This window comes from Vicia villosa, linkage group LG4 (genome assembly GCF_029867415.1).
Source record: "Vicia villosa cultivar HV-30 ecotype Madison, WI linkage group LG4, Vvil1.0, whole genome shotgun sequence".
Classification (NCBI taxonomy): domain Eukaryota; kingdom Viridiplantae; phylum Streptophyta; class Magnoliopsida; order Fabales; family Fabaceae; genus Vicia; species Vicia villosa.
This window is the reverse complement of record NC_081183.1, coordinates 73795276-73819440: the sequence shown is the minus strand read 5'-3', so window position 1 is coordinate 73819440 and position 24165 is coordinate 73795276. Positions and strand designations below refer to the sequence as shown.

At 39.3% G+C, this 24165-nt stretch overlaps 3 long non-coding RNA genes across 3 annotated transcripts; all 3 read right to left on the bottom strand.

Annotated features, from left to right (window-relative positions):
• Positions 1 to 5070: 5070 nt before the first annotated feature.
• On the bottom strand, positions 5071 to 5762 carry LOC131599252 (uncharacterized). The gene is made up of 2 exons (XR_009282672.1): positions 5576 to 5762; positions 5071 to 5409 (listed from the first exon to the last, which is right to left on the bottom strand). It is a non-coding gene; the product is annotated as an uncharacterized LOC131599252 (long non-coding RNA).
• A 138-nt stretch (positions 5763 to 5900) lies between these two features.
• On the bottom strand, positions 5901 to 6493 carry LOC131599251 (uncharacterized). Its single transcript, XR_009282671.1, has 3 exons — positions 6260 to 6493; positions 6095 to 6174; positions 5901 to 5999 (listed from the first exon to the last, which is right to left on the bottom strand). It is a non-coding gene; the product is annotated as an uncharacterized LOC131599251 (long non-coding RNA).
• A 16740-nt stretch (positions 6494 to 23233) lies between these two features.
• Positions 23234 to 23792, bottom strand: LOC131599250 (uncharacterized). The gene is made up of 2 exons (XR_009282670.1): positions 23739 to 23792; positions 23234 to 23572 (listed from the first exon to the last, which is right to left on the bottom strand). It is a non-coding gene; the product is annotated as an uncharacterized LOC131599250 (long non-coding RNA).
• Positions 23793 to 24165: the final 373 nt, after the last annotated feature.

Below are 24165 nucleotides of genomic sequence, written 5' to 3'. Positions count from 1 at the left end.
GATCACCGGCTCATTTTCCCACTAATGAAATCAATGTTGTGGAAGATGAAGAAGACAACTGCAACTGGAACAGCTGGATACTCCCTGCTCACAACAGTGGATTGAACAACTGGAAATCTGAGGATGTGATCTCCTTTGACCAGGAGTAAATGCCATTTCCTGTTTTCTTTGTGTATATTGTGCAAAGATAAAAATGGTTCCTGAACAATCGAACCATGAGCCTGAAAGCCGTGTGCCTTTCCCAAAGCACACTGGCCCTTCTATAAGGGCTTATCATATCATGATCATGTGCATTCAATAAGATCATGGGACGCTTGCATATTTAAATTTTGTGATCCTTTTTCTTTCTTTCTTCGCTTTCAAATAGCTATGTTTTTTCTTCACACACACTCACATAACTAACATGCAGATTCACATACACTCTGGATCCAGTCAACAACGATTCTGCTATTGCCCGTCATGACTTTGAAAGTCCGATCTACCAAACTGAGGACGAAAGTGAGGAAGATTGTGAAGTGCCAAGAGAAATTGCAAGGCTGGTAGAACAAGAAGACAAGGCCATACAGCCTCACGAGGAGCCAATTGAGGTCATCAACTTGGGCAGCAGCGAAGAAAAGAAAGAAGTCAAAATAAGGGCTGATTTAGAACACAGCATCAAGCAAAGACTGATTCAAATGCTGCGAGACTACGTCGAGATATTCGCCTGGTCCTATGAAGATATGCCAGGCCTTGACACGGACATTGTAGTTCATCGCCTGCCAATCAAAGGAGGTAGCATTCCAGTCAAACAGAAACTACGAAGGAGTAGGCCTGATATGTCAAAAAAGATCAAAGACGAGGTTGAAAAACAGTTCAATGCCGGATTCCTAAAAGTTGTAAGTTATCCTCCTTGGATAGCTAACATCGTGCCTGTACCTAAAAAAGACGGGAAAGTCAGAATGTGCGTGGACTACAGAGATCTGAACCGGGCAAGCCCCAAAGATGATTTCCCTTTACCACACATCGATGTACTGGTTGACAATACCGCACAATGCCAGGTATTCTCCTTTATGGACAGATTCTCAGGGTACAATCAAATCAAGATGGCACCCGAAGACATGGAAAAAACAACCTTCACAACACCCTGGGGAACCTTTTGTTACAAAGTAATGCCCTTTGGTCTGAAAAACGCAGGAGCAACCTATCAACGTGCAATGGTAGCGCTATTTCATGATATGATTCATCAAGAAATAGAGGTGTATGTCGATGACATGATTGCAAAATCCAACACCGAGGAAGAACATCTGGGTCATTTACACAAGTTGTTTGACAGACTCAAGAAATACAAGTTGCGACTGAACCCAAATAAGTGTACCTTTGGAGTAAGATCCGGCAAACTCTTAGGTTTCATCGTCAGCAGCAAAGGTATTGAGGTTGATCCCGCCAAGGTTAAAACCATTCAAGAAATGCCTATACCTCGTACCGAGAAACAAGTCAGAGGATTCTTGGGACGTCTAAATTACATCGCCCGATTTATTGCCCACATGACTACTACTTGTGTGCCGATCTTCAAACTGTTGAAGAAAGATCAAGTGGAAAGGTGGAATGACAAATGCCAGTTAGCCTTTGACAAAATCAAAGAATATCTCCAAAAACCTCCAATCTTGTTGCCACCTGTGGAAGGCAAACCTCTGATAATGTACCTAACTGTGTTAGAAGACTCAATGGGGTGTGTACTAGGACAACATGACGAATCCGGCCGAAAGGAGCACGCAATCTACTATCTTAGCAAAAAGTTTACCGATTGTGAAATAAGATACTCACTACTCGAAAAAACTTGTTGTGCCTTAGCTTGGGCGGCTCGCCGACTAAGACAGTACATGCTAAATCACACCACTTTCCTAATCTCCAAGATGGATCCCATCACTGGAAGAATAGCAAGATGGCAAATGATCTTAACAGAATATGACATTCAATACACTTCACAAAAAGCAATCAACGGAAGTGTGGTAGCTGATCATCTGGCTCATCAAGCAGTGGATGATTATCAAGCATTGAACTTTGACTTCCCAGACGAAGAAATTATGCTAGTCAATGACTACAAACAACCAGGACCAGAAGAAGGACCCGAGCCAGGATCCCGGTGGACTATGGTTTTTGACGGAGCTTCTAATGCACTTGGCAATGGCATCGGAGCTGTGATCATTTCCCCCACAGGAGGTCATACACCATTCACTGCCAGGTTATGCTTCAATTGCACTAACAATATAGCCGAATACGAAGCATGTATTCTGGGTCTTAAAGCTGCAATCGATCTAAGAATCAAATTCCTGGAAGTCTACGGAGACTCGGCCTTGGTAATCTACCAAGTCAAAGGGGAATGGGACACCAAGCACCCGAATCTAATTCCTTACAAAGAATATGTGCTGAGTTTGATTCCTTACTTCGAAGAAATCACTTTCGAACACATCCCACGCGAGGAAAATCAACTAGCTGATGCTTTAGCTACCATGTCATCCATGTTCAAAGTCAGGTGGGACAACGAGGCGCCTATGATCACCATTTACAGGCAAGATGAACCATCATATTGCAATGAGATCAATGTCGAAGGAACAGAAGAAAAACCATGGTTCCATGAAGTAAAAAGATATCTCGAAGCTCAGGAGTACCCTGAAGGGGCATCCATTAACGAAAGAAAGTTTCTAAGGAGATTTGCTGCCAAATTCTTTCTAAGCAATGGAACCTTATACAAACGCAACCATGACTCGACTTTACTTCGCTGTAAGCAGAACAGATCATGAAAGAAATACACAATGGTGCCTTCGATACTCATTCCAATGGCCATACAATGGCTAAAAAGATCCTTAGAGCAGGTTATTACTGGTCTACCATGGAAACAGACTGCCATCATCACTCCCGAACATGTCACAAATGCCAGATATACGCTGACAAAGTACATGTACCTCCAGTTCCATTAAGCGTCCTGACGGCTCCTTGGCCTTTTGCAATGTGGGGTATTGATATGATTGGAGAAATCAAACCTACTGCCTCCAACGGACATCGCTTTATCCTGGTCGCTATTGACTACTTCACAAAGTGGGTAGAAGCAGCTTCATTTGCTTCTGTTACCAAGAATGTGGTGGCCCGGTTCATCAAATACAATCTCATTTGTCGGTACGGCATCCTTGAACGGATTATCACGGACAATGGCGCAAATCTAAACAACAGAATGATTACTGAACTTTGCACACAGTTCAAGATCAAACATCATAATTCTTCTCCATATCGACCAAAGATGAACGGCGCGGTGGAAGCTGCCAACAAGAACATCAAGAAAATCATACAAAAAATGACAGTAACCTACAAAGACTGGCATGAGATGTTACCTTTTTCTCTTCATGGTTATCGCACATCTGCGCGTACTTCAACAGGGGCAACTCCATTCTCCTTAGTCTATGGTATGGAGGCAGTTCTTCCAATTGAAATTCAGATTCCTTCCCTAAGGATTATGAAAGAAGCCAATCTAGACGAAGACGATTGGATTCAAACACGGTTGGACCAGATAAACTTGATTGATGAGAAAAGGCTCGCCGCTATTTGTCATGGTCAGCTATACCAAAAGCGTATGATCAAAGCCTTCAACAAAAAAGTCAAAAGTCAAGCATACCAAACTGGTGGCTTGGTTGTCAAACGCATCATCTTACCACAAGGTGATCCCAGAGGCAAATGGACTCCCACCTACGAGGGACCATTCATAATCAAGAAAATATTCTCCGGCGGCGCCATGTTGCTTACCACCATGGATGGTGAGGATTTCCCACACCCTGTTGTCATACCCCAATTTTTGACCTAAGATACCACCTCATATCATCTGCATATGCATCATTTGCATCTCTAACAAATTGCATAGCTTGTGTTTGCTACTTGTGACTCAGCAGGGTTTAATCAAGAAATCACTCATCAGTACAAGTAACAATCAATTAGGGTTTTGTTCTCCCTTCATCTCAAAAGAATTATCTTCATCAATAATCAACATTTGGTCCTCAAAGATTCATTTCAACAATCTCAAAGGCTCTGAACTAATCAAATTAGGGTTTTGACTGAAGATAGCATACTCCTGACTTTTGCTCAGAATTTGATCTAATGACTTGGGACATGACCTCAAGACCTCAAGTGCATCATTTTGACCTAATCCATTGGCTCATAACATCTCCTACACAAAGATTGATCAGACAAATCCTCAGATCAGGGTTTTGAACTATCAGGGACTGAAATCAGGGATCACATTTGGGAAACCCTAAAAATCCCCAGGAAGTCAATCAAAGGTTTCAATCATCTTCAAATAAAGTGTGCCATATCCATTTGTGTGATTCAAGAGTTTTGATTGGAATCTATTTCAAGATTTTGGCCTATGGATTCATCATGGTGAAGAATTGATTCATATGGATTATTTGAAAGTTGGTACAAGTTTGAAATAATTCACGGAAATTTCACCAAAATTGCAAGAAATATCTTTTAGTCCATTTGTTGAAAGATTATTTCAAGTATGGTTTAAAACCATAAATTCAAGAATTAAAAGTTCATTGGTGCAAGAACATTTTTCACATTACTTCAAGGACTTTTCTTTCAAGAATATCCAACATTCATGGTTCATACAAATTTATCCAAGATTCTAAAGGAAATTCAAGTGGAGTGTCTTTACATGAACAAATTCCAATTTTCAAATGAATTACAAAGGAACTTTATCTAAAGTTCAAGAATTACAAAATTCTATTCATTTTCAAGAATACAAGTTCATACAATTTTAAAGTTGGAATGAATTGGAAATTACAAGAAAAAAGAGAAAAACTACAAAGACATTCTTGAAGACTTTCTTCAATCTTCAAATCTCCATTCTTGGAATTCAAGTTTCTTCATTCTTTCTTCAAAGAATACTCATGTCACATGAAAAAAAAAAAGAAACAAAAAGGGGTGAGATTAGCAAAAAGTCCAATAAAAGAAATAATTCAAAAAGAAGAGATAATTCAAGACAAAAAGGAATCAAAGAGAGATTTTTCTTCCACTTGCATGATTCATATCATAAGAAATATCTTTGCATAATGACATGGAGAATATTCTTATTCTTATTCTTATTTTCTCAATGATTACAATCTTGCCAATCAAGTTAATTTTTATGCCAAACACATCCTAAGCTTTTCCTATAAATAGAGGTGTTCTCTTCATTGCAAATCACACCAAAGCTACTATACTACTAGCTTTCTCACTTCTCTCTTTTCATAATTTTCAAAGTTCCATAGTTTGAAAAAGGGTGAAGAAATAGTTCATACCTTGGTGGAAGGTTTCCACTTGAAGATCATCTTCAAGTCTCCTTAATATCCAAAGTTCCCGTGAATCCAAAGAGGTGTTGTGGCATCACCTTCATCAAAGAGCCTACAACAATTTCAAAAAAAAGTTGTTAGTAACAACAATTCAAAGTCGCTTCAAACAATTTGCAACAAGTTCAAAAGTTCATAACCGGTTCAACAACAATTCGAGAGTGTTCTTCAACAACACCACCCGAATTTCTAGAAAAAAGAAAGGAGGTTCAAAACTATACCTCCAGTGGCAGCCCCGTGTTTACGCATCGTTTGCACATCATCTTCAATCAATAGCTGATCCAAACACCGACACCGACACTGCAATTACAACAGTTGCGACAACAAGGAATCACGGTTCAGCATCACAATAATTCAAAGCTTGTTCATCATCTAATCAAATTCAGAATCACATACATCAATTCATTCAAAAATTCAGCATACAATTAACAACAAATCCGAAGCAGTAGCAGCAAGAAAGTGGTTCAGCATCACAATTAATTCAAAGACACAGAACACACAATAGGCGGTTCACAGCATAATTCCAGAAGCAGAATAAACACATACCTCAACACTGTGCCGGTGAAAATCTCCTCGCCGTAGGTAAGTCCATCTCACACCTTACTCCTAACATTGCTGTCAATTACTACTGTAAGTGTTTGGTTCCTATGAACAATTTGAAAATAAATAAATAAAAACAGAGAGTATAAACAATTGCTACTATGTCATGACAAGAGGAAAACGAAATTAAGAACACATACCTGGATTTTTGCTTCTGATTTCTATTTCCATGGCCGCCGAAAACTTGAAGGTTGTCATCGTTGTTGTTCACAGCGAGCAACTGAGAAAGATGAATGAATTGAAAGAGAAATCTATTACTGAGTTATCATCAAAGAAAAACAAAAGAACGCAAATTTGAAGCATACCCGGACTTTTGTTCTTGTTCCATGGCCGCCGAAAAATCGAAGAGCTTCAGTTTTTGTTGTTCAAATCGTGAGTGAAGAGAGACTGAGAGAGCCCATCAATTGCGCGAGAGAGAGAAGAAAAACCAGGTTATTGTTGCTGTTCGTTGAGAATGAACGAAATCGAGAGAGAGGATGAGAAGAATTGTTTTGTGTTCTTTCCATTTGTCTGTTTCAGAATTGTGAACGAAGTGAGAGGGAGTTAGAGCGCTGCTGGCCTCTTTCCCTATTGTTTAGGGTTTTCTAAACCATCCTCTTGCTAACTAACAGATGGGCGGATCCGGGTTCCATCTGACCCGACCCGGTCCGGCCCATGTTTTTTTTAATTCAGCTTATTAATATATTTGGGCTGCACACCTCCAAACGAATTTCAAACCCCCTGGCCCAATTATTAAATTCTTCTAACTATTTCATTTTGAAACTTTTTTTATATAGGTTTTAGTTTTTATTTTAATACTTATTAAAAATGACAAAAAATATGTTTTTAATATTTTCATATGTTAATAAGTGTGTTTTTTTTTAATTCTTATTAAAACTCCAAAAAAAATATTAGATACATATTTTATTTATGTTTCTAATTATTTTCTTCTTCTCATAAAAAACAACAAAAATATATTAGATGCATATTTAAGTTTGTGTTTCTAATTATTTTATCTTTTCATAGAAAAAATCACAAAAATATCTTCTTCTTAAATTAATTTTGTTTGAATTTGATATTTTCATATTATCTTGTGTAGTTAATCATTTAAATTTTTATTTGATTATATCACTTGAATTTTCTAACTTCATCCGAGACTTCGAGATTATTTCTCTGTTGTTCTCTGTTTTGTCTGTTTGTTTGGTCTTCCATTTGTAGTAGAATTCCATAAACAATTACTGGATGATCATGGAATGCTGAAAGTTGTGAGTTTATTCGACATTCTTTTCTGCTGGTGAGGATGCTTAACATTTGTTGAAATCCTATTTTATTCCAAGCATATCACTTGAAGATCAAGGTAACACCTCAAACTCAGAAATCCAATTTTCTCATTCTTCGAGGTAAGCCTAAAACTCAATCAACTGTTTTCACAACAGTAATCAATTCACTTTCAAATCATTTCAACTCATTTCCAAAACGAAGTGGGGCCTCTCGAATATTAGAGAGTATAAGTCCCTTTCGTCTTTCTTTGTACAGTTTTTTTAAACAGAAAACTTTTTTCCAAATTACTTCCAAACAGTTTTTAAAACAATAAATCTCACATCTTTTTTCAAAACCATCCACCCTGTTTTATGAAAATAAAACAGGGGCCTCTCGAATATTAGAGAGTATAAGACCCACTCCTTTTTCCTTTTATACAGTTTTTCTTTAAACAATAAACTTCTTTCAAAACAAACTCTCAAACAGTTTTTTCAAACAACGCGTCTGTAAATAAACAATCAACCATGTTTTTCAAATATACCATGGGCCTCCATGTAGGTATAAGTCCCAAGCCCTTTTGTACATACCCACTCCAGTACATGAAATTAGGTATTTCATTGTACGTCTTTTTGTACATATCTCAATCAATTTGTTTTTAACTTTGAGTAACAAACCAAAAATGAAGGTTTCTTTAAATCTTCCCAAAAATATACCATGGGCCTCCATGTAGGTATAAGTCCCAACCCCTTTGTAAATACCTGTTTACATAGCTTTGAATAAACTCAAGTGGACTTCTCCCCGAGTATGAGTCCCGAGCCCTGTGTATACAAATGGATCATGCTTACAGGTATATTTCCTTCATAAACTCCATTATATACACACACTTTGTCATATATATGCTTATTCATAACCTGTTCATACCTGTTCATGTTTGTTCATACTTGTTCATGTTTGTTCATATGTGTGATATGTGTGCTTGTTCAACTTAGTACAACACTAGGTTCCCTATAGCCTCCTATTGGGCTTCGTGCAAAGAATCTCCCTAGTTTAGGTTAGGACATAGAGTATGGTTTCCCGGTGAAATCGCTCTAAGAGCTCAAACCAACTATACCATGCCTCCCCTTGGGCTTTGTACAAACGAGTGACCCTCCCATAGCCTCCTCTTGGGCTTACAATGCAAGGACCCTGGATTGTCCCTCCCATAGCCTCCTCTTGGGCTTACAATGCAAGGACCCTCGGATAGCCTCCTCTTGGGCTTCGTACAAGGACCCACGGGCTTCTTATAAGCATCCCAATATCCAAATCAAATACCCTAGGAGATTAGACATTTTTCATCTCTATGCTAGGAGTATCTCTTATATATCATCACAAACAATCAATCAATCAAACTTTTTGCCACAAGTCTGGCTAATCAATCAATCTTCTTTTGCCACAAGGCTGGCTAATCAATCAAACTGTTTTACCACCGTACTGGATGATTAATCAAAGTTTTTGTCACAAGGCTGACTTCATTGAAACTTTTGCCACGAGGCTGGCTGATTAATCAAAACTTTTTGTCACAAGGCTGACTTCATTGAAAGTTTTTGCCACAAGGCTGGTTAAACAAACAAAAATCAAACAGATGTATGTGATGATATAGATTAGATACATCTAGCATTTAGACGACATTTGTCTATTTTCCTTTGCTTCCACTAGCATAAGTAGGAACTACGATTGCTCTGACTTTCTCAACATCCCTTTGAGAATACGTAGGCACAAGGTCGATCCTTGGCGAGCAAAACAAAACACAAAAAACCATTCAAACCTTAGCACCCGTAGACCCCGAGCTACAGATGCTCTGATTCCCTTTAAGGGATATGTATGCAGAGGATCGCGATGATCTTTGCGAGCATAATCAAACAAACACCTTAGGTCCCACATATTTCACAACAGAACCTCCACCTTAACATAGAATAAAAAACAATAAAGAACCCTGTAGAGTACTACAGATACGTTGGGTGCTAATACCTTCCCTTCGTATAACCAACCCTCTTACCCAAGATCTCCCCCCACTTTTAGGTTATTGCAGCTTTTTTCCTTTTCCTCCTTTGGAAATAATAAAAAGTTTGGTCGAAATAAAGAAAAATCATTTTTTATGAGCACTCGAGCCCAAAGAAGGCATCAGGTGTCTCATCCCACAAAAAAGAGGAACAAAACGGTTTTTCGCCCGCGACAGAAAAATGGCGACTTCACTGGGGATAATCTTTTTATTGTTTCCAAAGGAAGGGTTATTCCTAATTATTGTTTTTATTTTAATTTTTGTTACATGTGTGATTCTTTGGTTCTGTTACTTGTGTGGTTCTGTTACAAGTGATACATTATGGACAAATCCTAACCCGGATTAAGTACACATAAGAAATTAGGTGGAGGGTATAGTCATGTGCAGGCGCACTTGAGAATCCTTCCGCTCAGTGGAGGTTCCTTGTTGGTAATATATGTTTAGCATGCTTTCGTAGCGAAGACATTATTGCCGCATTGAACTGTAGAAGCTGAGAGACCGTAGAACCCCAACCCATCCTGGCCTTATTAGGACGTGGTGCAGAAACGATCCAGGTGAAGACTTGGATAGTTGTCATGCGGAGAACCACACTCAGACGAGTTTTTCTTGAGAATATTTCTGGCTCATCAGTTTAGTTGTGAAAGCCGGTAATATCCGAAAGAAAAATGTAGACTCTGACGTATCAGTAGAACATGTTGTACAGGTGATTAACTAGATCTATCCCTATTTGGTTCTCTGACCTCATGCTCGTGACGCTGGACCTTTGAACCTGTGTGTACTATGTTTGAATTACCATGTTTGTGTACCATGTTTGCGTTACCATCACCATGTCTGTTTTACCATGTTTGAATATGTGGCATTCATGCATCCACGCATTCATACATTCAAAAAAAAAAAAACCCATTTTTTCCATAAAAACATGATTTTTCCAAAGATTTAGAGAAATTTTCTTTGCAAACATTTTAGGATTTAGTCATGGAAGAAGTAAAAAGGCATACCAAGAAATACGGTTTCAAAGCGCCTGATGTGGGAAAACTGATAGAGTTAGCATCTTCTGTACAAAATCCTTCCAATTTTAGGAAAAGTTATGGAAAACTTTTGCCTATCCTGAACACTCATGTTGATGAAGGACTTCTCAAAACTTTGGTTCAGTTCTATGATCCCGTCTACCGGTGTTTTACCTTTCCAGACTACCAGTTGGTACCGACCTTGGAAGAATATGCCAATCTTTTGGGTATCCCTGTGTCTGACAAAATACCTTTCAATGGTTTGGAAGCCATTCCTAAGTCACATGTCATTGCAACAAGTATCCATTTGAAAAAGTCTGAAGTAGAGAGTAATTGGACTACCAAAGGAAACCTCCCGGGTTTAACTTCACACTTCCTGGTAAAGAAAGCCTTTGATTTCATTGAAACTGGTAGCATGATAGCTTTTGAAGCTATACTAGCCTTGCTCATCTATGGGTTGGTTCTGTTTCCCAATGTCGACAACTTTGTTGATATCAATGCCATAAATATCTTTCTGATTGGAAATCCTGTTCCGACTTTACTTGGTGACATGTATTTCTCTGTCCATCATAGGAATCGCCAAGGCGGTGGAATCATTGTATGTTGTGCACCTTTGTTGTTCAAATGGATTGTTTCACACTTACCTGAGTCTCCTATTTTCACAGAAAACCGAGAAGGTTTGCGTTGGCCTCGAAGACTTATGTCTCTTACTAATAATGATATTCGTTGGTATACCTTGGCTCGCTGTGGTACAGAAACCATTGATAGTTGCGGAGAATTCGCCAACGTACCTCTCATTGGTACACAAGGAGGAATTAACTACAATCCGATCTTAGCCCGACGACAACTCGGGTATGCAAATTCAGTTAAACCTGTTGGTCTCGCAGTAGAAAGCTACTTCTATCAAGAAAGGGAAGATCCTCAAAGGTTGAAGACAAGAATGATGAGAGCTTGGTGCGACGTCCGATGGAAAGAAAAAGGTGAGGAAAGGAATTGCATTGCTACGGACGCCTACACCTGCTGGGTAAAGAAAAGAGCAAAGGAGTTTCAAATGCCTTATGATTATGAAAAACCCATGTCTCTTGTGGTATCTCAACTACCCAATATTCCCATTCCCACTATGAAGGAATACCAAGACACTTTAGCCAAGATGAGGTTAGAGAAAAATGCTTGGGAGCACAAGTTTCGTAGGACCGATATGGAAAACAGAAGGTTGAAGAAACAAGTGAAAGATCACGAAGAAATTCTCTACTGTCAAGATGGATGGCTCATGAGTAAAGATGAGAAGATTCGTCAGAAAGACGCTGCAATCAAGAGGTACATCAAAGAAAGCAAGAAAAAACCTGAAGGTTCAACAAGCAACGCTCCAACTCCTGACGATTGGAAGAATATTGTTGACAAGCTAAAGACCGAAAAGGCCGAATTGAAAGCTTACTATGGGAAAGAAATCATGAAGCTCAAACTGCACAATGCATTTGGTTCTTCGTCTGATGAAGATGCTTAGGATTGTTTAGCTTTTTATTTATCATTTGCTTTTGTAAGGAGCTACGCTCCAATGTTGTAACATTTCCCATTATTGTAATAAAAAAAATGAATGAATAAAAGATCAGTTTGTGTACAAATGTTTGCAAGAAAATAATCTTTAAAATATTTGGAAAAATCATAAATTTCTTTTTGCATACATCATTCTGCATATCGAGTCTGTTATATAGAGTCTCATCTTTTGGATCTTTCTCCATTAGATCGTCAAGCTGTCGCGTCTCAAAGTTTCTCGACCGCGCTCGCAATCAGATCACAGATACAATACTCGTTCAAGTAGAAGAAGAGTAATGGAACACTCTGAACAAGAGAATATTGAGCTCCGTGGTACAGTGACCACCCTTCAGGAAAAGTTGGAAAGTCTCACTACTCTGGTTGACTCCTTAATGGCCGCACAGAATCAGCCGCCGCCACCCAACAGTCAAGCAACAGTAACATCTGAGGTCACTACTCCAGTTTCTACGGTTGCATTCGGCATTCCATCTTTCTCCATGCCAGAAGGTTGGGGCACGCCTTTCAGCTTTGGTACAGGTTTCCGCCATAATGTTTCTGGGGTTCAAACATCCACAACTGAAGCGCCTGCTGCACAAAGTTCACAGTTCACTCCAAATCAGGGGATAACTTTTTCTCAAATCACTATGGCACTTTCTCAACCCACTATGACGGTTCCGACTCCTATGGTTCACACTGTTCCTTACGGTGACAATGAGATTTATCATGATCAGGGTGATAGCACAAATCAGCGAAGCCTTGTAGGAGATCTCCAAGAGCAGTTTAACAAGATTCAGCTGGAAGTCAAAGCTATTCGTGGCAAAGATTTGTTTGGAAAGAATGCCCAGGAGCTATGTTTGGTTCCCAGTGTACAAATACCTGCTAAGTTCAAGGTCCCTGACTTTGAGAAATACAAAGGTAGTTCTTGTCCACAAAGCCATCTTGTGATGTATGCCAGAAAGATGTCTACTTATGCAGATAATCATCAGTTGCTTATCCATTACTTTCAAGACAGTTTGACTGGTGCCGCACTGAAGTGGTACACAGGCTTGGATAGCACCAATATTCGGACTTTCAATGATCTAGGTGAGGCCTTTGTCCGACAATACAAGTATAACTCGGATATGGCTCCAGACCGAGATCAGCTTCGGTCCATGGCTCAGAAAGATCATGAAGCTTTCAAAGAGTATGCCCAACGATGGAGAGAAACTGCTGCTCAGATTAATCCACCATTAAAAGAAAAAGAGATGACAAAGATCTTCTTGAATACTCTCAGTCCGTTTTATTATGAACGCATGATTGCTAGTGCTCCAAGTGATTTCACCGAAATGGTAAACATGGGGATGCGTCTAGAAGAAGGAGTCCGAACCGGACGTCTGACTAAAGAAGGTGGATCTTCAAGTGGAATCAAAAAGTTTGGAAGTGGTTTCCCAAAGAAGAAAGAACAAAGTGTTGACATGGTATCCCAAGGAAAGCCAAGAGGAAATGTCAATCGTCAACGACAGGTTGCTTCTATCACACCAGTCGTTAACACAACACCGAATCCAGGATTCACTCCTCAGTTTCAACAACAACAGCCTCGACAACAGGCTCAGCAGTTAAACAATAATCAGAATCGAGTACAAAGAGCTCCACAGTTCGATCCGATTCCGATGACCTATACAGAATTGTACCCTGCATTGATTGAAAGAGGTCTTGTTCAAACTAAAGCACCACCACCCGTACCTGAGAGACTCCCATGGTGGTACAAAGCTGAGGTTTCATGCCCTTATCATCAAGGAGCACCTGGCCATGATCTTGAGCATTGTATAGCTTTGAAATATGAAGTTCAGAGGTTGGTTAGATCTAATCTCCTCTCTTTCAGAAATTTGAATCCTAATGTGCAAGCAAATCCGCTGCCCAATCATGGAGGGCATGTTGTAAACATGGTGTATGGATGTCCTGGCCAATACCGAGTCTATAATATCAACTTCTCAAGAGCAGATTTGGTACAAATGCACGCTACTCTTTGTCGAAGGCCGAATTTTCGCCAGCATCAATACGGTTCCTGTAGAATATGTTGTGTGGATCCTCACGGGTGTTCGATTGTGAGAAGAGATCTCCAAGTTTTGCTAGATAATGGTACTATTGAGATCTACAGAAATAGGGATGAAAATGAAGTTAACATGATAGGATGTTATCCGCATGAGCTTTTAGTCTCAGATATCAACTCGGAAATGCCTACAGTTAACGTCATCGTTCCTCATTTCAACATGCCTGAGCGCATGGAAGTTACTTACAACAAGCCGAAGGTTCCTGTTGCTCCTTTGATCATCTGTCTACCTGGACCTGTTCCTTATAACTCTGACAAGGCAGTTCCATACAACTACAATGCAACAATGATAAAGAATGGACAAGAAGTTCCTTTGCCTACTCTTTCATCTGTTGTAAACATTGCTGATGTGAGTCGTGTAACAAGAAGTGGACGTGTGTATACTCCGCTACCTCCAAAGCAGCCTGTTGCTCCTGTTACCGGGCAAAATCCTGTCAATACACCAGTAGAGAATCCTGTGGAAACTCCTGTCAGTAATCCAAACACTGATGTTGGTCAATCCAGTGGAACCAATGTCAATCCTGACTTTGATGAAATTTTGAAGCTTATCAAAAGAAGTGAATATAAGATTGTGGATCAGCTTATGCAGACTCCTTCAAAAATCTCAATACTTTCATTGCTGTTGAATTCAGAAGCCCACAGGGAAGCCCTGATGAAGGTCTTAGATCAAGCTTTTGTAGATCATGATGTGACTGTTGATCATTTTGATGGGATAATAGCCAACATAACTGCTTGCAACAATTTAAGCTTCTGTGATGAAGAACTCCCCGAGGAGGGTAAAAATCACAATCTTGCTTTGCACATTTCTATGAACTGTCAGTCAGACTCTTTGTCCAATGTGTTGGTAGACACCGGATCTTCCTTGAATGTTATGCCAAAGACGACTCTTGCTCGCTTGTCTTACCAAGGAATGCCTATGAAGTTCAGTGGTGTAGTAGTCAAAGCATTTGATGGATCGCGAAAATCTGTTATTGGTGAAGTCAATCTTCCCATGACAATTGGTCCACATACATTTCAAATCACCTTCCAGGTCATGGACATTCAAGCTGCTTATAGCTGTCTGTTAGGACGACCATGGATCCATGAAGCAGGGGCAGTAACTTCTACGCTCCATCAAAAGTTAAAGTTTGTAACAAATGGAAAATTGGTAACCATAAGTGGAGAACAAGCCTTGATGGTGAGCCATTTATCCAATTTCTCTTTCATAAGTGCTGATGATGTGGAAGGAACGCAGTTCCAAGGTCTCTCTTTAGAAGACGAATCTTCCAGAAAGAAAGCATCAATCTCTTCTTACAAAGAGGCAGTGAAAAGTAGTAAAGGATGGAACTACCACTGGCTGGGGGCAAGTTGTGATCCCTACCAAGAATGAAACTAGAGCAGGACTCGGATGTTCACCAACATTCTCAAACTGCACCAAGAAGGATGAAACCCTTCGTCCGATCAAAGAAACATTCATTAGTGGAGGATTCCTTAACCCAATTCCTCAAGAGGTTAATGTCCTTATTGAAGAATGTATCGAAGAAGGTCTCTCCGATACTGAAGAAGAATGGAAATGTTATCTCAATGACTCGGGATACATATCTCAGGAAGAACCATATCCTCCTTCAGAGAAACCCAAAGGCAAAGAAACTGAGCCTGTTCCTGCAGAAATCTGGGACACCTTGGGACAACCAAGTGGAAAATTTGATTATATGGTGAAATACACTGCACCTGAAAGTTACAAGATTGCGATTGAGGATATCCAACCAACTGGATGGGGAGATTCCTTCGAATATAATAGTCAACCAGAAGAGGCTTATCAGCCTTGTCAATTTTCTCAGCAACCTGAAATTACTGGAGATTTCGGATTCAATGCATCTGCCAAGATTAACAATCCTGAAGATGGTTATTATCACATAAATGCCATTTTTGAAGATGAAGGGGAAGATGATCCCGCAGTTGACTCGGAAAGTGTCGCTGACAATGAGTCTCTTCATCCTGAAGACTGGGAAATACATCCTGAAAATTCTGAAGATTGTGACTCATCATATGCTCTTCAAGAAGTAGAAGAAGACCGTTTCAACTCTACAAAGAACAAGGTTGACAAACCAGGACCTTCAAATCCTGCTCGACCAGCGGTCAATGTCAATGCTGGAGATAACTCTGAGGAGAATTTTCCTGAATACATAATACATAGAGGAGTTCGTTGCTACTGGAAAGCTGTCGACGTTCCGAATGTTGTCCGCCGCTCAAAGTAATCACCTCGCTGTTATTTTGACCTCCTGCCTTGCCCAAAGCAGAGAGATGTTTTATAGGGCTTTGCTTTTAATGTTCCGCCCAAATAACTTTGTGTATAGGGCTTTGTTTTAAAAGTTTCCCTCTTTGTCCTGCCCAAGACAAATGAGTTTGTGTTTAGGGCTTTGTTTCAAAAATGAATCATAAATAAAGTGTCATTTTGAATTCCCTACATTTATATGTTTTATTTTTTGCTTTTTTCTGGAAATGGTAATCCTAAAAAACCAAAATAAAAATAAAAAAAAAAACTTTTCCAAAAAAATCTGCATACACTCCTGCATTCATAAATTTTCTGAAATAGATATAAATCATATGTGCAGATTTACTATTGATAAACCCATTGAATGCAATAACCCTATGCCCTCTCCCAACTTTGAGTTTCCTGTGTTCGAAGCCGAAGAAGAGGAAGAAGAGGAGATCCCGGACGAGATCTCTCGATTACTTAAGCACGAGGAAAGAGCCATTCTGCCTCACAAAGAGCCTCTAGAAAAGATCAACTTGGGTTCTGAAGAAGACAAAAAAGAAGTGACCATTGGATCACTGCTTGATGCTGATATCAAGAGTAAGTTGACAGACCTTCTCAAAGAATATGTTGACGTGTTTGCCTGGTCCTACCAAGACATGCCTGGGTTGGATACCAATATTGTTCAGCATTACTTGCCATTGAAGCCAGAATGCCCGCCAGTTAAGCAGAAATTGCGAAGGACTCACCCTGATATGGCTAACAAGATCAAAGTGGAAGTTCAAAAACAGCTCGACGCAGGTTTTCTTGTCACCTCGGAGTATCCTCAATGGTTGGCCAACATAGTGCCAGTTCCGAAGAAAGATGGCAAAGTTAGAATGTGTGTTGACTACCGTGACTTGAACAAGGCCAGTCCAAAAGATGACTTTCCATTACCACATATTGACATGCTGGTTGATAACACTGCTAAGTTCAACGTCTTTTCCTTCATGGACGGGTTCTCCGGTTATAATCAGATCAAGATGGCTCCTGAAGACATGGAGAAAACATCTTTCATCACCCCATGGGGTACCTTTTGCTACAAAGTAATGCCGTTTGGATTAAAGAATGCCGGCGCAACTTACCAAAGGGCAATGACTACTCTCTTTCATGACATGATGCATAAAGAAATAGAAGTTTATGTGGACGACATGATAGCCAAGTCCAGCACAGAAGAAGAACATATTGAATACCTTTTGAAGTTGTTTCAACGACTAAGGAAATATCAGCTTCGCTTGAATCCTAATAAATGTACTTTTGGGGTTAGATCTGGAAAACTCTTGGGTTTCATTGTCAGCCAAAGAGGTATTGAAGTAGATCCCGACAAAGTTAGAGCTATTCAAGAGATGCCTGCACCAAAGACTGAAAAACAAGTAAGAGGATTTCTCGGACGATTGAACTATATCTCCAGATTTATCTCTCAAATGACTGCTACTTGTGGGCCAATTTTCAAGCTTCTCCGCAAAGATCAAGGGGTTGTATGGACTGAGGATTGCCAGAAAGCGTTCGACAGTATCAAAGAGTACCTGTTAGAACCACCAATATTGATTCCTCCAGTTGAAGGAAGACCATTAATCATGTACCTTACTGTGTTGGAAGAATCCATGGGTTGTATGCTTGGACAGCAAGATGAAACCGGTAAGAAGGAGCATGCCATCTATTACTTGAGTAAGAAATTCACAGACTGTGAGTCTCGTTACTCCATGCTCGAAAAAACATGTTGTGCTTTGGCTTGGGCTTCAAAACGTCTCCGCCAATACATGATCAACAATACTACTTGGTTAATCTCCAAAATGGATCCGATCAAGTATGTCTTTGAAAAGCCTGCCTTAACAGGAAGGATTGCCCGATGGCAAATGCTGTTATCTGAATATGACATTGAATACCGTGCTCAAAAAGCGGTCAAAGGAAGCATTCTCGCCGATCATTTGGCGCATCAACCAATTAATGAATATCAATCTCTCAAGTTTGACTTTCCTGATGAAGATGTCTTGTACTTGAAAATGAAAGATTGTGACGAACCGTTACCTGAAGAAGGTCCTGAGCCCGGATCAAGATGGGGCCTAATTTTTGATGGAGCAGTAAACGCTTTTGGCAATGGAATTGGGGCAATCATCATCACTCCCAAGGGTACTCATATCCCGTTCTCCGCCAGATTGCTATTTGATTGCACCAACAACATCGCAGAATACGAAGCTTGTATCATGGGTCTCGAAGAAGCCATTGACTTAAGGATTAAGATCCTAGACATATATGGAGATTCAGCCCTTGTGATCAACCAAATCAAAGATAAGTGGGAAACTTACCACCCTGGCTTGATTCCTTACAGAGATTATGCAAGACGTCTGTTGACTTTCTTCAACAAGGTTGAATTGCATCATATACCTCGAGATCAGAATCGAATGGCAGACGCCTTGGCTACTCTATCTTCTATGTTCAAAGTCAATCACTGGAATGATATGCCTACAGTCAGAATCACGCGCCTTGAAAGGCCCGCTTATGTGTTTGCAACTGAAGCAGTCATCGATGATAAACCGTGGTTCCACGACATCAAACGCTTCCTTCAAACTCAAGAGTACCCACTTGGGGCATCAAACAAAGATAAGAAAATTCTAAGGAGACTTTCTGGCAGTTTCTTCCTGAACGGAGATGTGCTATACAAAAGAAATTTCGACATGGTTTTGCTCAGATGCGTGGACAGACACGAAGCAGACATGTTAATGCATGAAGTGCATGAAGGGTCCTTTGGAACTCATTAAAATGGGCATGCAATGTCCAAAAAGATCTTAAGAGCAGGATACTATTGGTTGACAATGGAATCTGATTGTTATAAACACGTGAAGAGATGTCACAAGTGCCAGATCTACGCAGATAAGATCCATGTGCCACCGACTCTACTCAACGTTCTCTCATCTCCATGGCCTTTCTCCATGTGGGGTATCGACATGATCGGAATGATCGAACCGAAAGCTTCAAACGGTCATCGTTTCATCTTGGTAGCAATTGATTACTTCACCAAATGGGTCGAAGCAGCATCTTACGCCAATGTTACAAGACAAGTGGTTGTGAGGTTTATCAAGAATAACATCATTTGCCGATATGGTATTCCCAGCAAGATCATTACTGACAATGGTTCAAACTTGAACAACAAAATGATAAAAGAATTATGTGAGGAATTCAAGATTGAGCATCATAACTCTTCTCCTTACAGACCAAAAATGAACGGCGCCGTCGAAGCTGCTAACAAGAACATTAAGAAGATCGTCCAGAAAATGGTCGTCACTTACAAAGACTGGCATGAAATGCTACCATTTGCTTTACATGGGTACCGTACTTCAGTGCGTACTTCAACAGGGGCAACTCCCTTTTCTCTAGTATACGGCATGGAAGCTGTGCTCCCCGTAGAAGTTGAAATCCCATCAATGAGAGTCCTCATGGAGACTAAGTTGTCAGAGGCTGAATGGTGTCAAAGCAGATACGATCAGTTGAACTTAATCGAAGAAAAACGTATGACTGCTCTATGCCATGGACAGTTATACCAAGCAAGAATGAAACAAGCCTTCAACAAAAAGGTTCGACCTCGTGAATTTCAAGAAGGCGACCTCGTGCTTAAAAAGATCTTGTCTTTTCAACCAGATTCTAGGGGCAAATGGTCTCCTAATTACGAAGGCCCGTATGTTGTCAAAAGAACATTTTCTGGCGGCGCCATGACTCTTGCAACCATGGATGGTGATGAACTCCCACATCCTGTAAATGCTGATGCAGTCAAGAAATACTTTGTCTAAAAATTACAAAAGAACAGCTCGGTAAGTCGAAAACCCGCAAAGGGCGACTTAGGCAAAAATGAGCGTCTCGGTGGACTGAAAACCTGAAAGGGCGGTCCAGGCAAAAATTAGAGACAATAAACAGAAAAATTCATCCTGGTAGATTGAAAACCTGAAAGGGCAATCTAGGCAAAAATTAGGGATTTATGACAAAGTAACTGCATCAGTCCGTACTTCGTCACCTGAAGAGTCTGTACTTCATCAAAGGATCTTCAAACAAATCATTGCCAATCTGAAGCGACAAGCACAGTTGGAACTCAAAGTTGTTGGGGGAAATAGTGGTTATTGCTTTCAATGTAGCCTTTTCCGCATAATTACCATTTCCAACTTTTGTAAATACTCCATGGAATCACGCCTTTAGCTGATTACCATCCTATTAAATAAATTTGAGCCTTGTGCCCACTTGTTTGCAATCTCTAATTTCTTTTAGCTTGCAAAATGACGCTTTAATTGTGTTATTCACTTTTGAAAAGAAAAAAAGAAAAAAAGTTTTAAATGAATTTACTTTTCTTTTTCAAAATAAAAGCGAAATTTTCCTTTGAGTGATGAACAACCGAAGGAACATCAACAGCTATCTCCATAGGACGAATCAAGGATTATGATAGGAAAAGCTCTTCTATCCCCAGTGAAGAAGGTCTTCTATCCCCAGTGTCAAAGATTTCCCATCTCCAGTGACGAAGATTTTCCATCATCGACAAAGAGGTTCTTCCATCTCAATGAGAAAAGATGCTCATCTTCCCCAGAGAAATTTAAAACATGCAGCACATTCATCACCCGTGTTATCTACACCGTGTTGAAGAACATTTGCTAAGTATCTGGATGTATTGCGACGTCGATCCTTCTCCAGTATATACTTCTTTGTCTGTCAGTATTGTCAGTATGCATGCTACATTCATGACATTCATCATTCATACATATTTGCATCATTTATGCATTCTTGCATTTTTCAATATTTGCTTCATATTCACTTGCTCAGGATATATCTATCCCAAAAAAAAAAGAAGAAAAGAAAAGAAAGAAAAGAAACAAGTATGGGCGTGTCATCTCTCCAAGTAGGTCGTCACCCATAAGCAGAAATAACTTCTTCTTTCTCCAGTTCCCCACTGAGATCATTCCTCGTGGAAGAAGGTTTCTTTAGTTTCTCCTCTCAAAACAAAGGAGAAAATCCCCATTTGAGTTCATTCCTCATGGGAACAAAGTCTTGTTTGACTGTTTCTTTCCAATTCATTCATGGATAGAACCTTGTCTTTACCAAAAGATTCAAATTCCGATTCCCCAAAAAGAGTCGAGAAAAACAAACCATAAACAATAGCCTCATCATCTGAGCAGTTTATGTTTCTTTCAAAAGATTTTTTTTTTTCCTCTCTAGGAAATCAATCATGAAGACCATTTGACAATCAGGGCCTTATTACTGTTCACAAAGTTGAATATCCAGTAATTCCCCTAGCAAAGTCTCCAGAATCATTTTGTCACTTGGCTGATAGTTGATCATGTCTTCAAAACCACTATCACGAGGCTGGTAGTCGGTACCTTTTTGTTCTGGTTATATTATTTAACATGTCTATCACCATGCTGATAGTCGGTAATATTAACCGAACCTTTGAAACTCTTTTTACCTTGTCAAGTCTATCACCATGCTGGTAGTCGGTAACACAGTTTCATACCTTTCACCTTCGCATTATTAAACAAGTCTATCCCTCTGTTGATAGTCGATAATGTCGATAGGTAAGCTTTTCTTACAAAGCTATCATTCCCCAATGAAGCATACACTTGCTTTCCCGAAAAAAACGGATTCTCTTCCTAAAACGGATTGAGATATCCTTCCCAATCTCTTTTCCCCAGCGGAGTCAGTTTTGATATTCCCTCGGTAAAGATATCCTTGCATCATTCGCAATTTTGGTATCTTAGGTCCAAAATTCGCGTCTTCTGATATTTAAGTCTCTTCCACCCTATCAAAACGAAGATTTTCAATCTTCATGTCTCAGGTCGAAGAAACTTAAATAGGGGCATCTGTCATACCCCAATTTTTGACCTAAGATACCACCTCATATCATCTGCATATGCATCATTTGCATCTCTAACAAATTGCATAGCTTGTGTTTGCTACTTGTGACTCAGCAGGGTTTAATCAAGAAATCACTCATCAGTACAAGTAACAATCAATTAGGGTTTTGTTCTCCCTTCATCTCAAAAGAATTATCTTCATCAATAATCAACATTTGGTCCTCAAAGATTCATTTCAACAATCTCAAAGGCTCTGAACTAATCAAATTAGGGTTTTGACTGAAGATAGCATACTCCTGACTTTTGCTCAGAATTTGATCTAATGACTTGGGACATGACCTCAAGACCTCAAGTGCATCATTTTGACCTAATCCATTGGCTCATAACATCTCCTACACAAAGATTGATCAGACAAATCCTCAGATCAGGGTTTTGAACTATCAGGGACTGAAATCAGGGATCACATTTGGGAAACCCTAAAAATCCCCAGGAAGTCAATCAAAGGTTTCAATCATCTTCAAATAAAGTGTGCCATATCCATTTGTGTGATTCAAGAGTTTTGATTGGAATCTATTTCAAGATTTTGGCCTATGGATTCATCATGGTGAAGAATTGATTCATATGGATTATTTGAAAGTTGGTACAAGTTTGAAATAATTCACGGAAATTTCACCAAAATTGCAAGAAATATCTTTTAGTCCATTTGTTGAAAGATTATTTCAAGTATGGTTTAAAACCATAAATTCAAGAATTAAAAGTTCATTGGTGCAAGAACATTTTTCACATTACTTCAAGGACTTTTCTTTCAAGAATATCCAACATTCATGGTTCATACAAATTTATCCAAGATTCTAAAGGAAATTCAAGTGGAGTGTCTTTACATGAACAAATTCCAATTTTCAAATGAATTACAAAGGAACTTTATCTAAAGTTCAAGAATTACAAAATTCTATTCATTTTCAAGAATACAAGTTCATACAATTTTAAAGTTGGAATGAATTGGAAATTACAAGAAAAAAGAGAAAAACTACAAAGACATTCTTGAAGACTTTCTTCAATCTTCAAATCTCCATTCTTGGAATTCAAGTTTCTTCATTCTTTCTTCAAAGAATACTCATGTCACATGAAAAAAAAAAAGAAACAAAAAGGGGTGAGATTAGCAAAAAGTCCAATAAAAGAAATAATTCAAAAAGAAGAGATAATTCAAGACAAAAAGGAATCAAAGAGAGATTTTTCTTCCACTTGCATGATTCATATCATAAGAAATATCTTTGCATAATGACATGGAGAATATTCTTATTCTTATTCTTATTTTCTCAATGATTACAATCTTGCCAATCAAGTTAATTTTTATGCCAAACACATCCTAAGCTTTTCCTATAAATAGAGGTGTTCTCTTCATTGCAAATCACACCAAAGCTACTATACTACTAGCTTTCTCACTTCTCTCTTTTCATAATTTTCAAAGTTCCATAGTTTGAAAAAGGGTGAAGAAATAGTTCATACCTTGGTGGAAGGTTTCCACTTGAAGATCATCTTCAAGTCTCCTTAATATCCAAAGTTCCCGTGAATCCAAAGAGGTGTTGTGGCATCACCTTCATCAAAGAGCCTACAACAATTTCAAAAAAAAGTTGTTAGTAACAACAATTCAAAGTCGCTTCAAACAATTTGCAACAAGTTCAAAAGTTCATAACCGGTTCAACAACAATTCGAGAGTGTTCTTCAACAACACCACCCGAATTTCTAGAAAAAAGAAAGGAGGTTCAAAACCATACCTCCAGTGGCAGCCCCGTGTTTACGCATCGTTTGCACATCATCTTCAATCAATAGTTGATCCAAACACCGACACCGACACTGCAATTACAACAGTTGCGACAACAAGGAATCACGGTTCAGCATCACAATAATTCAAAGCTTGTTCATCATCTAATCAAATTCAGAATCACATACATCAATTCATTCAAAAATTCAGCATACAATTAACAACAAATCCGAAGCAGTAGCAGCAAGAAAGTGGTTCAGCATCACAATTAATTCAAAGACACAGAACACACAATAGGCGGTTCACAGCATAATTCCAGAAGCAGAATAAACACATACCTCAACACTGTGCCGGTGAAAATCTCCTCGCCGTAGGTAAGTCCATCTCACACCTTACTCCTAACATTGTTGTCAATTACTACTGTAAGTGTTTGGTTCCTA